We start from the raw sequence: 12,729 nt of genomic DNA, 5'->3' as shown, positions 1-12,729 counted from the left end.
CTGCTCTCAGGAACTATGATCCAAATGAAATAATATTAAAGCATTGTGGGTTAGTGAAGATGTCCTCAATATAATTTGTAGCCAAACTGATCCAATGAAAGTTATAAATCCTGGGGTAGGATACTTTGGAGTTTCAGACAATGTGTCAACTCAGGGTTATCTCTGACTTCTGCGTCATAGTCAAGATTTCTTATGGAATATATCCTCTAATTTCTAAATCCTATAATTTATTATCACATGTTTGAAGATAATAATATGTAGCCAGGTTAATTAATTGCACATACACAGCCACTAACTTCTAGAGGTAAGTTTTAAGTACTAATCGTTCTGACTTTGAAAATTCACATTTAGCTTTCCTTTTCACAACAGTCATATAAGTGAAAGAATCAATATGAAGAAGCAGTGTGAAGAGTCCCAGTGCTACCCCAAGTACACCAAGTTGTGAAAGAGAAGAAAAAATAAAGACAATTTGAGGGCCAATGCGCTCCACATAAAACATTTCTAACATAGCTATCCTAGCAAATCTGTGGTACAGTAATCATCATACAAAAGGAAAATGTGATCTTTTTAAATGTATTTTCCCTTGACCTTCCTACTCTGAAAGGGGTAACCCTCATCTATTAAAAAAAAGAAAAATCAACCCAAGCACTTTTACCTAATAAAGCAAGTGGTCTCTGAGATTTGGGGAGAAAATGCCAAAACTGTACTAAGGTGTTAAAAACGTCACACTTAAACCTTGGTAAGAAAAATGTTAATGAGGTCTAGAAAAGGAGGGTTTAGAAAGAAAATACAAACGCAGAATATTAGCAGAATTTCCTCCTCTTTTGGATACGTTGTTTATACCAGGACTGATTACACAAGCTTTACATACATTACATTCCTATATAATAATCCGTCTTTAATTTCTCATTGATTGACATATGATTCAGGTGCCTTAATAATTATGAGATATTAATGAAGTTTAAAAGAAAGAGTGCCTCTAGACACTGCATAATATTCTCAGGCAACTGGAAAAGTTTCACGCAGGGTAATTATTTTGCTCTTATAACTCTTCTGACATAAACGAGTAAAACCTGGTAAGCTGATTGACGTAGGGCTGTTCTTATCAAGGGTATATGTTATAGAGAGAATGGTGATCCTCCATAGACAACCATGCAAATTTATTTCATATCATACCCCAAATTATCAACTAGTAGTTTTAGGTTCAATCTGAAAATATGACCTTACCCTCAAATCAAAGAGGAACTCTAACTGTACAAGCCATTGTTAGGAGAAAATACAGAGTAGTGTTCAATATTTCTTTAATAAGAAAAGCATGTGTAACAGCTGGAGAAGCATCAGGTTAAGATTAAATCTTTATATCATATTTAGATGAGTTCCTGCTGTTCTAGAAATTAATTTGAATTAATCATGATCCTTCGACCCTTTGTCATGCACTTTTTTTTTTCTTTGGTGGAATTAGTCCATAGCCCAGCAGCCTCACAAACTTGGAGGACTGATTTCCAAGTCTGGCCTGGGGATAGGAAGTCAAAAGCTGCAGAAGACAGATGCATTGCAGAAGTGACAAATTTAGTTTCCTGGAGAAAGTTGCTGACTGCAACGTTCCAAGTGGAGAAGCTTATCTGCTCCTCCAGATGTTGAAATAATGACAGATGCTTAGAGAAGGCTTGACAAGAGGAAGAAAAGAGCCCACTAAAGAATGTAACCTGCTTGTATGGAGGAAAAGAAAAGTCACAATTATGAGATCCCTATTGTGATGGAGTCTGTTAAACATCTTCACAGACAAAAACGTGATACTATTACCTTATGCAAATCTACCATAGGAAATTAAAGAATTCTGTGTTGCTGAAGATATAGACAGCACAGGATTATGACTCCTTTCTTCTTGGGAATAATACATTATTATAACACTCCATTGGATATGAGGTGACCTCTCTGGATGACAGGACACCAATTTATCCTGACTGATTGTGTATGACTGTGTTTTCCAGAGCTATCACAGATGGATGGGTTTCCTCTTCTGTATAACATTTCTTCCAATTCATATTAAAGATGTGTTTTAAAATCATTTACATTGCTAGATACTTAAATGAGGTCTTAAATGAATACTGATGAAAAAAAGTACAAGTAGCAAGTCTTAGTCAAACAATTTGAAATTTGGGGCAGTTGCACAAAAACAAACAAGATATTGACACTGGTGATAGATTAAGGAGCCAATAAAAAGATGAATGATTAAGGATAATTTAACTTATTCATAACATAGCTGTATTTACTTGAAATAACGATAGTAACTTAACTTACCTGTGTGTGTGTGTTTGTGAGTGTGTGTACGTATGTGTGGGTGCAGAAAAAAATTGTGGTGTTTTGTAGTTCTGTATCTTTTTCTGAATGTTATACCTTTTTGTTTTCTCTCCTTCTTTCTGATTTTCTTTAAAGGAGGTCATTCAACCTCCTATGAGAGAAATTTGTTCTTACCAGGAGAAAACTACCCAGTTGTAAAATATAGTTTGCAAGATGAGAGAAACATTTATCCAAACATTTCGTCTTTCCTAAGAGATTTCGTTACATCTTACATGGACTGCTGAAAGAACATTTTTACAGTATCCTTTGCAATAACTTCTCATTCATGGCTGAAAAGCACTTATTATAAAATTATTTCTGCATTCTATCGAAATTCTTGACGTGCCCTATGAACCCCATTCCTAGAGTAAATTACTATAGGACTGAATCTGAAGGTGTTATGCCAACTAGATGAACAGGTGCCCCAAAAAAGGGAACTCAGGAGAGAAGCACAATAAAAGAGTTAGGGCCTGGGCAGGAGCAGCCAACTTGGTTTCAAACAAAAACTTCCTTAGCTCCCTGTGGGGGTTCTGGAATGTTTGCCCTAATTCCATTTGAACAAGACCCTGAAATCACTCATTTATATCACATATGCTTTCAGTCATCCCTGCTTGGAATGGTTAACAAAACCAAACAGAATCCCAGAAGTTCTATGAGAGTAATCGCTGTTTTGGCCACAAATGTGTCGATCCTCAAATCCTTGATTTGCCTTTTTAGGAAAAAAATATAGGCATCTGTGATAGAGAACAGGAAAACATTAATGATAGGAACATGATGCTAAGGGAATAATTCTATAAATTGGCCCACTGTGATGACCTCAACAAACTATTTCTTTAAAAAAGGCAATTTACCCACACACTATTCTGCCTTAAGTCGACAGGATATGTTATATTTCCTTAGCAAACTACCTGTTACCTGCAGGAAAAAATGCAGGCCTAAAGTTCTGATAAAAAGAACACAAGCCATCCTGAAGGTGACAGCTTTTGTGACCTTACACAGACCAGATCCCAGAAATCAGGGAGACAAGGAGAATTCCTCTTGCCCATAAAATCTGTAAGAATAGGTTCCAATTAGACCCAGTCAGCAAGTCAGCATGGCCCCAAGTGGCTTATAGTTATCATGCACTGTGAGGACTTGACAGTTTGACGTCATCCTTCTGTCAGTTCCATCTCAAAAATGGTCTATGCTTATGGGGTGAAGATTGTCCAAGAACACTGTGAAATCATACCGCTAGAACATGTGGAATATACACATTTACAATGTGGGTAAAACTTTAACATCTACACTTTTAATATTATTCTAACATGACAAAGTTAATTATTTAAAAAGTTGTAAGCTTTCAGCATATTTGAGTTAGAGTGTATACTGACCACAGCTTAAGAGGAAAAATAGAAAAAAATCTATCCAGGCAGAGACATTGAATTTGTAGTATAATTTCTCATTGGGGAACCACAGGTAAAAGTACAAAATAAACCATAAATTTCAAAACAGAGGAGCAAACAGCTGCCCATGATTTCCTGAAGTTAAACAGTGCTTTAGCTGCTGCTTAGATCACCCTTTTTTTCTCCTCCTGCTTTTTAAACCAGCAAAAAAAGATGGGTAAAAGATCTCTGGAAGTAAGAGCAAGTTGCACTAATGAGTCTCCTGATGCTGTCCCAGTGATGGGCACAGCAGAATCCCATCAATAAAACATTAAGATAAAGCACCCACGGCCCTGAAGGTAGCAGCCAAATCTCCTTCCAGGGAGTTGCATTTTGTGTCAATTAGAGAAGAGACTTCAAGAGATGAAATTCACTTTGCTGGGGCTTGTAGGACACCTCCGGCAAGCATTAGCACAAAAATCGCCGTCATATCTTTTGCAACTCTTAGGTTCTAACGCAATGAGCAGCCCTCTCATTTCTCATTGGTGCACTGTTCTAATTTACTCACCCAGACTTGCATTTCAGCCCCACCTGAGCTGGTTGGACACTCAAATGGAGCAAGAGTCGTGAGTCTTTTTCAATCCTGGAAGTATTTTCTATATTTATAAGTAAACCTCTTCATTCATTTTCCCCCTTTTATTTATGTATTTATTTATTCAATTTTTATCTATTTATATTTTGCTTCCATCAGGAACGTTTTAGGACAACTTTGGGAGGTAAGATAAGAATTTTAAAAAATATTTATTGCACTAATGCTTCTATAAATAAATTTGAATTTGGGGTGTCCCCGGGGACACCTCTCCTACATTTGGTTCCTGAATTCCAATAAAAGACAACAGGGAAAGAAACAGTATTAACTCTAATCCAGTCTGTTTCTTTATTTGTTACAGCAGCAAATTATTCCAGAGTGTAAATGCCAAAATATTCTGTGTAAATGCCAGTTGTTCTGTGAGCATTGGTATATTTCTACATTTTTAAAATTACACTTCAATTAATGAAAGAGGTTTTGTTTAAAGGATCCCTTCTTTTGATTAAAATGTAGTCAGAATTATAAAATCCTGTGGTTTCACTTTTGGAAATTTCATGCACTTAATTTGCAGTAAACTACTATTTATTTTATGTTTTCAAAGAATAAACAAATTTACATTTTCTCATAACTTTTCTCGTTAGGAAGAGCTAGGAATATTCAGGTGTTTACAACTCATTTTGCTGTCATGTAAGTCGATGATAGGATTTCCATGTTCTCTCTAATCTAAGATAGACTCACATTAAAGAAGTAGCAAAGAGACAGACCAATCAAGCATTTTAATCTCAAAAGGACAACAGATTCATGAACAAAGCCCCTTATTTCCACTCATCCTTCAAAGTAGCAAACTCTGATGATGAGATTCAATCTCCGCCATCTTCCCCAGAGGCTCGGCACTGCCAGCAGCAACATCTCACTAGCAATAGGTCCTTTACCTTTGACACATCCCAAGATCCTGTCACCATGAGCAGATGAGGACTCGTTCTGTGCATTCTTTCCCCTCTTGCCAGACTACACCCATAAGAAAGCAATTTGAAACATGAGAATTTTAGAATGAGAAACAGCATCTTGTTATCATGGTTCCTCATTTTTATATATGACAGAATACATTTTGTCTAAGCACTGAAGATGCCAAGGTATTTACTTGACTTAAGTAGTATTTGGGACCAGAACTGAATTTAGGAAACACATTTCAATAATTTTCAGTTTAGAAAGTCTTTCCATACATTGTGGTATGTTTTTGAAATTTAGAAGAAAATGATAAGATTAGATGATTTTATTGTTAGTATATTTGAGACTTGAACATGGGCAAGAAGGAAGGGAGGTAGTCCATTTCAGACCAAAATTAGTTCTTTATTAATCAGAAGATCATATGTTTTCAGCCTCTGTAATGACTCAACATGAGAAATCTCTCCATTCAATGTCCTCTTCAGATACTGGAAAAAAATATATATATACATATACATACATATATATAATAACATATCACACAGTGCTTCAGGAACCAGTGATACCATGTCTGCTCTGCACTTTGCCAGATGCATAGCTCTGGCAAAGCAGAAATGATCCATATGCTAATAATATCTATTGTTCATTGGAAAGGAAAAATAAAGGTATACTTATAAGTAAACACCTTATTATAAGCTAGAACTCTAATAAGATGTTTTGGGGGTAGGGCATAATTACAACTTGAAATGAGATATGAATGTTGCTGGAACTGATTCAGAGATCAAGAAAACCTCCCTCTGAGGAACTGCAGTTAAACTAAAGCCTAAATTTGAAATACAAATTGTCTCATCCTAAAACCAAACCAAACCAAAACCAAAACCAAAAAGCAAATGAAGGTACGAAAGTAGTTCACACGGACAAAATGACCAATGTAAAATGTAATTTTAAGGAGGACAGCGTAATTGGGGAATTATAAGGACATAGAGAAAACTGGAGAGTTTTCGGAAAAGTGAGTGATATTAGAATATATTGGTACCAAGTATGAAGATCAGTCTGCATCAAATCTTATTTCAAAACCAATTCCCTTAATTTCCATCCCACTGCTAAGGCCTGTTAATTCATAAAATCATTTTCCCTTTTTGTGCATCTGACATGGAAAAAAAAATTACAACTCAGAGCCCTTAACATATTCGTGCATTACCCACACCAATCTGGTTCTTTTCTTGAAAACTTTCATTTTGATGTGTAATCAAAACCATTGGCAGATGTGGCCAACTAAGTAGAGTCAAGCAAATTAAACCATATTATATGAAGACATGATACTCTGAGCCAGCACGGTCCTTATCATCAAACAGTTTGCAGCAAGCATGTATTTTGCAAGTTTCACTATCTCAATCTGTATTTGCCCTGGAACCTTCCTCGGGCTCTGTCTACATTGTCAAATGGAGAGTTGAGCCATCACCCCAGGATGGGTATCGATGGAGACAGGTCAGGTCAAATGAGTCCCCTTTTCCCAGCTTCTCCTCTATAATAGCCTCCTGTCTCCTCTCCAATTTGCCTGCATCAACAGAGCCTGAGGGCAGAGGTGAGCCGAGCAGGTACTCCAAACGTGCCTCAAATAATATTACAGAATTTAAGGTACTGTCTACAAAGCATATTTGACCCACAACATTTCAGGGCTGCAGGAGAGGGTGAGCGATGGCGCTCCAACTTCTTTTTGTTATATTTGAGGAAACTGAGTCTCACAAGGCATCACAGAGGCATTCCCTAGTGGAAGCAAAACTAAGTGTAAATATCTTGAGCCCCTACTTGAGAGCTTTGCTTGCACGTCTGTGCATTGTGTTTGGGATCCACTCATTCCAACAACCCTTTAGCCAGAACTCAGTATGTCTCAGTCCTAGAAGGATTTCTGTAAGAGGGTCAGAGCTAGCTAGCCCCAACTTGCTCTGTACTAATGATTGTGATCGCAAGCTACATGTCATCCTTCTAATCACTATAGTAGGAAGGACACATACTTATTAATATTATTATTGCCATTACTATTATTTATACTGGGAATTAAACCCATGGATTTAATAATACCACTGAGCTATAATACCATTGAGTATATCACCAGTTCTTCTTCTTTTTTTTTTTTTTTTTCAATTTTGAAACTGGTCTAAGTCACTGAGGTTCTCACAATATTACCGAGACTGACTTTGCACTTCCAATCCTCCTTCCTCAACCTTCTGAATTGCTGGATTTATAAGTATATACCACTGCACCCAGCTTTTGAGACCACCACTATGCCCAGCTTGAGAACACCTGATTATTATCCCAGTGAGTATTTAAAGAAAAAACAAAAAAAAGTTAGAAGACTTAACGTTTAAATAGCTTCTCTCAAAACTCATACAACTCTGCTATGTGGTAGATATGATTTCACTCTTGATCTGAAGTTCTAGAACATGCATCACATCTAATGATTTTTTGAAACAAAAAGATTAAATGACATATTCAATTTCATATTCAGGAATTCTTACTATGCATCTGGAATTGAATTTCTTACAAAGGATGCCATGGGAAACAGGATACTTGTATTCTCTATATTTGGTAGGTGATGGTACCAAGATGTAATTGTCCTTGTTGGGTCCAGGCAAATTTAAAGGCAGAAAGTTATGAAGCAGGAGAGCTGATACCTTCCTTTCTGAGACAAGAATTTTCTCAAGGGCTTTATAAAAGTCCCAAAGTGATGTCTTCTTATTATTGGTTTATTTGTTCATTTGATTATACCGGGGATTGAACCCAGGGGCGCTTAACCACTGAGCCATATCCCCAGACCTTTTTATATTTTATTTTGGGACAGAATCTCACTAAATTGCTTAGAACATCCGTAAGTTGCTGAGGCTGGCTTTGAACTCACAATCCTCCTGCCTCAGACTCCTAACCTGAAGAAATTTCTTCTTTAATACACACCTATGCTTTGCGGTCTTTTCCTATACAGTCTGTACATGCATAGATTTCTGTAACAAAGTTCATCTTTAACATATAAAACTTCAACAATTTAGATGAAATTATGTGAAATGAAGCTGCCCAGCGGGGGCATAGCCGATGCCAATTCCTGCCTAGAGTTCTCAGGACTAATGAACTTTGTATCCCAGTAGCTTACATAAATTTCTCCCCTTTTAACTTTAAAAACATTTCCACACCTCAGCCTCCTTGAGTACCCCCACAGTTCATGTGTATTCCCATTGCAGTGTTCTGTCATTCTCAAATAAACATCATCACTCTTTGGAGATTTTCTCTTTGATGTTTATTTAGATTGAGCGAGAATTACAATCAAATTTATTTAATTACTAAGATAACTTTTAATTCCCCTTTAGATACAATTAGGTACTAAAGATTAATGAAAAGCACTTTAAAGCAGGGTAACAACAGCTCATACAGGGATGCCAGGAAAGTTTTGTCAAGATAAAGCTTAATGGAAGAGACTTGACAACATGCCTTAGTCTATTTCTGTTGCTATAACAAAATGCCTGGAAGCATATAACATATAAAGCACAGAAAGTTAATTTTCTCAGTACTGGAATGTGAGAAGTCCAGCATCAAGCCACCAACAGCTTTATTTTCTTGATGAAATCCCCCTTTCTTGCTTCCAAGATGATTCTTTGTTGCAGCATTTTTTTCAGAGGGACTGAATGCTGTGTTCTCACATAGCAGAAGAGAAAGAAATGGTCTATATTAGTCCCCTCCAGTTTTTCCAAAGCACTTATCAATTCATGAGAGCTGAGCTCTCTTTACTTAATCATTTACTATAAGGGCTCCATCTCTTAATCCCACCAGGATGGAGATTATATTCCACCATGAATTTGGGAGAGGATACAAAGATGGAAACCGTAGCACAACATAAAAATAGATGTGAAACATTGGAAGCACAAGAAAAAGTGGTTAATAAGACTGGGTTGGAAAAGAGCTTAGTGCATATGAGGCACAGAGATGACCAAGGTGACCACAGAGTATCACAGAGACAGGTGCTACAGAGCAGGGCAGAAGAGAAAGGGAGAGTGAGGACAGAGTGTGCAGGGGGCCTTTCTTGCTGCTGAAAGGCTTTCATCCTTCTCCTGAAAAGTGTTATGTTTCTATTGAAAATTTCACTAGGGAATGATCACAATGAGATTTGTACTTGGAGAAAAAACTCTTGGATTTCTATGTAGCAAAGCAATCACCAAAGAGCAAGAGGGACATTTCAATTGCCCAAATTGTATTCATTCATTTATTGTCTTATTGCATCCTGAAATATGAATGCAGAAGGGCAAGTAGGTTTGGAGAAAGCTCCAGAAATCACAGGCTTTTAAATGTCATGGAAAGAAGAAGATGTGTTTATGCTTGAGAAGGAGAATTGGGAGAAAGGGAGGTATGTTGAGGAGAGAAGAAATAGAAGGAATGAATTGAATTTCCAGAGAAAAGCATTTCAGCTTAGTATTTCAGAGTCTTTATTCTACACAGAGATAATCAGTGATAGAATTGTGTTTTCCATCCCCAAAGATATCCAAGGATGCACTATGTATTTTCACCTTTTAGATGCTGTCCTGTTGATTCCATATCTGAAAGGGAATTTTGGACTTCATCCTCCTCCAGAGTGTGTTTGAAGGTCAAGATTCTTCATTTGCTTTAAAAATTCAATGAGTCAACACCAACTCTCCCAACCCCAGAGATTGTGTATTATAGGTTGGTTTTGGATGTAATTCAGATAAAATCATCAGCTCTCATTTTCAAAGTGAAGGCTATCTTACCTTGAGATGGTTGGACACATTTTTTCTGCACAGAAGTCATGACTGCTTCAATTTAAACCTAGAACTGGTGACCAACCAAGAGTTTAGCTTCAAGAAAGCTTCAATTTAAAAAATATCTACATCTCTTTATGTTCTAGTGTACCAGTGATGAATGAAATGCTGCTGTAAGAAACCGATTTATTTATTTTAGATACCGAGATTAAACCCAGGGCTCGTTAACCACTGAGACACATCCCCAGCCATTTTTATTTATTGTTTAAAAATTGAGACAAGGTCTTGCTAAATTGTTCTGGGCCTTGCTAATTTGCTGAAACTGGCCTAAAACTTGTGATCCTCCTGCTTCAGCCTCCCGAGTCACTGGGATATTAAGTTTTTTTGTTTGTTTGTTTTGTTTGGTAAAGGGGATTGAACTCAGGGGAACTTGACCACTGATCCACACACCCAGCCCTATTTTTGTATGTTATTTAGAGACAGGGTCTCTCTGAGTTGTTTAGTGCCTCACTTTTGCTGAGGCTAGCTTTGAATTCACCATCCTCCTGTCTCCACCTCCCAAGCTGCTGGGATTATAGGTGTGCACCACTGTGACCAGCTGGGATATTAAGTTTTAAAAAGATATTACCTAGAAACTTAAATTCAAAATAATTGTTTTTCCTCCCCATGCTTTGGTTCAGTTTTCATTATCTCTCAATTGACTTATCAAAGACTTTTCTGTTTCCTTCTCCTTCTCTCTTCTTTTCTTTCCTCCACATCAGTGCAAAAGTGATCTAACAAAGAGATATCTTTGCACCTTTCCATAAGACACATGCACAGTAAATTTCTTTTCATGGTTTTGAATGTGAACCCTATATAGTTTTATCTTTGCCTACTATAATTTTGACCTCATATACTTAATCACTCTTATGCACATCTCTCTCTCTCTCTCTCTCTCTCTCTCTCTCTCTCTCTTTGGTACTTCTTTATCTTGAACTCAGGCATAGTCAACCACTGAACCACATCCTCATACCTATTTTGTATTTTATTTAGAGACAGGGTCTCACTGAATCGCTTAGCGAGACTTGCCTGAACTCACAATCCTCCTGCTTCAACCTCCCAAGCCACTGGGATTACAATCGTGTGCCATGGTACCTGGCTTACATCTCTTTTGTTTTCCTCATTACAATATATTCAAGGTACTGTGAACTGCTTTTCATTTATTTTTCTAAGAAAATGTAGTCATTGTAACTAGAAGGTGTTCAAATAGAAGCAATAGTAAATATTATCATAAATTAGATATATAGATTAGATATAATCTTTCAATTTGTTATTGTTATTATTATTTTTGTTGTTAACTTATAATAAAAGCATGGGCTTCCATTTGAGGATTCGAATAAACCAACATGCAAATCGATAACTTATACAATTAACTGCAATTTTTTTCATAGTTATTCAACATCTAGCTATTAAATGAATTTCCAGGTGTTGATTCATAAACATACAATGGGCAATAGAAGAATAGGTAATAGCCTCCTTTCAAGAAGATTAATCTTCCAATGCATCATAACATTAAATATTATAGAGATAAGTATTATTGAATATTTATTTCTCTTTATTCTCTTCCTTTTTATTTTCCTTCTCCTAAGGACTACACAAATATAATTGCCTTGGAAATTATCGATAAACAAACTATCTCCAAATGATAATTCACTGTTTAAATAGTGGCCTTTCTTAGTATTTCTGTTAAGGGCAGCCACAGCTGCCAGAATAGAAATGTGGGTTTTTAACCTTGTTTTGATTCAGTCCCCTACATTGTAAGGAAGTATACCAAATGGACTGTATCTTTGAAGTTTTGCCTCTGCCATCTGTATTCATTTTAATGTCATGCCATCGATGTGTCCCTTCAAATAGAGATCATTTCATTCTTAATATAGTCAGGTAGCCGAGAGTGCTATTCACCCTGGGAAACACAAGAAGTGCAGAACGGGGAACCTTCTGGGTTGAGGAACAAAGTCCAAAGAAAACCCCTGGTGAGATTGTCAAAGGCAGAATGTAAGGAGATGTGAGAAGGTGCCACGCATTATCCAAAAGGAGGAGGAGTGATTGGCAAGGTCAGGCTATTTGCAGAGATAGCATTTGAGCCCAGTTTGATTGAAGCTTGAAAGCTTAGAAAAGTCAAAGGCCAGTGAGAGAGGGAAAAGAAAGAAAGGGGAAAAAAAAGCCAAGCTTTTTCTTTATGGGAAACTTACTAATAGTAATAAAAATATTAATAATAATAATCTGTTTTTGAGAAATTACATAAATGAATAAAGCATTGCAAAAGTAATCTAGTGCACAGGCTATATAACATGTGTTAAAAACATATCTAATTTTTTTACGTCAACAAAAAGATGAACTGGGAGTGACAGCAGTAACAATATGCAGTGTCTAGTGAGGGGGGAGGAAAAGTCAACAGCTATAGTGAAGTGGAGTTTTTTTCCCCTATAACAGAGAAAGACAGGACATCGCCACAGGATCCCAATCTCTGCTACACCATCCAGACCTAAATGCTGTCCTTGCAGGCTATTAGGGGGCTCCTGGTCATCTGACCTGCGCATGCAACAGCCTTAATTGAACACTCTTCCACAGAATCTATCCAGCAGGTGGCGGTTTCTAGAGTAGTCTCTGTTTGCAATTGACAGAGTTTTAGCGCTTAAGTTTATGTGGTACTTACTAATGCCTGTGTGTTTCCATAAAGACTAGGGAAAAATAG

Source organism: Spermophilus citellus, assembly GCF_964194105.1.
Source record: "Spermophilus citellus genome assembly, chromosome: 18".
NCBI classification, from domain to species: domain Eukaryota; kingdom Metazoa; phylum Chordata; class Mammalia; order Rodentia; family Sciuridae; genus Spermophilus; species Spermophilus citellus.
Note: the sequence above shows the minus strand (reverse complement) of the source record.